Source organism: Pygocentrus nattereri, chromosome 13 (genome assembly GCF_015220715.1).
Source record: "Pygocentrus nattereri isolate fPygNat1 chromosome 13, fPygNat1.pri, whole genome shotgun sequence".
NCBI lineage: Eukaryota > Metazoa > Chordata > Actinopteri > Characiformes > Serrasalmidae > Pygocentrus > Pygocentrus nattereri.
In genome coordinates, this window is record NC_051223.1 from 21,572,502 (window position 1) to 21,574,386 (window position 1,885).

Genomic DNA, 1,885 nt, shown 5'->3' on the forward strand with positions numbered 1-1,885 from the left:
ACCAAGTGCAATGCAAAGTGTCGAATGCAGTTGTGTAAAGCGCTGCCACTGGACTCCGAGCAGTAGAGACGTGTTCTCTGGAGTGATAAATCATGCTTCTCCATCTAGCAGTCTGATGGACGAGTCTGGGTTTGGCAGTTGCCAGGAGAATGGTACTTGTCTGACTGTATTGTGCCAAGTGTAAAGTTTGGTGGAGGGGGGATTATGGTGTGGGGTCGTTTTTCAGGAGCTGGGCTCGGCCCCTTAGTTCCAGTGAAAGGAACTCCTAATGCTTCAGCAGACCAAGAGATTTTGCACAATTTCATGCTCCCAACTTTGTGGGAGCAGTTCACGGACGGCCCCTTCCTGTTCCAACATTACTTCGCATCAGTGCACAAAGCAAGGTCCATAAAGACATGGATGAGCGAGTTTAGTGTGGAAGAACTTGGCTGGCCTGACCTCAACCTGATAGAACACTTTTGGGATGAGTTAGAGTGGAGACTGCGAGCCAGGCCCTCTCATCCAACATCAGTGTCTGACCTCACGAATGTGCTTCTGGAAGAACGGTCAAAAATTCCCATAAACACACTCCTAACCCTTGTGGAAAGCCTTTCCAGAAGAGTTGAAGCTGTTATAGCTGCAAAGGGTGGGCCGACATCAAATTAAACCCTATTGATTAAAAATGGAATATTACTCAAGTTCATATGCGTGTGAAGGCAGATGAGCGAATACTTTTGGAAACTGTACTTTGTCGTCATGGTCTTTGGACTTCATGGCATGTTTTATTTTAATACTATAAACTGGTTAATCTCTAGAGGAAGCATTAAGTGTTGCAGTCTTGAATAGACTTTTTTCAGAATGTTCTGTTCAGAGAAGCTAAAGATGACCTAAACAATTCAAATGATTTGCAATGTTAAGCAGAATGCCTTGCCTGCAATGTCTTCAGTCTGGGGTCAGTGTGCAGTATTAAAGCAGTGCAGCTCTTTATGAGTGTGTGATATGGGGCTCATCTCAGTTGACTGCCAAATTATGAAGTACCGCATGAGTGCTAATAATGTATGTTTGTGTGAGTATGTGTATGTACGTGTATATATATGTGTATATATATATATATATATATATATATAATGTAATACATCCCATACTGTATGCCAGGGATGCCTCCTTCGTTACCTGGATCGGGTGTGCTTGATTAGGGTTGGAGCTAGATTGTGCAGGGTGGTGGATCGCCAGGACCTGGATTAAGCCCCCCCCTGCTTTAGCTATGCAATAAGCCTACATAAGTACTCATTCTTGCTAGCACATTTACTGATTTTTAGTGTATGTTGCAAGGCTAGACTAGATGGCATCAGGAAGTGTAGTGCTCAACAAACTTTCTCCTGGAAAACTGCTTTCCTTGCAAGTTTAGTTCTGACCTGCAGCTATCATGCCATCCTGCCCTCCTGCCTTTTAACTGATACTGATGCGTCTAAGCTAATCAGGGACTTAAAGAAATTGCTTAGCTGGAACAGGTGCAGTAGATTGTAGTTAAAAAGTAGATCTCCAGGAAAAGGATTGGTGACCCCTGATGAAGTGGGTAATACTGCTGCTCTCCATCCAGCAGATGAGGTTTGATTCCCCACCAAGGCAAGCACACTACATCATGCTAATAAGAGCACTAGGGCAAGACTCCTTACATTAAATAGTGAGTTGTTCTGAATAAGAGCATCTACCGAATATGTAAATGTTAGACAAATATGTGAGAAGTGTGGATCGTCGCTATCGGAACAAACCCTCTTGGCTTAACTCTATATATGTATATGTAATACCTTTATTTAATTAAAAGTACAGAGAAAAGGTTTTCAGTGACCAACTTCTTTTTTTCAAATATAAACAAATTTAGAATGTGTTGTTATACTGTGTTACA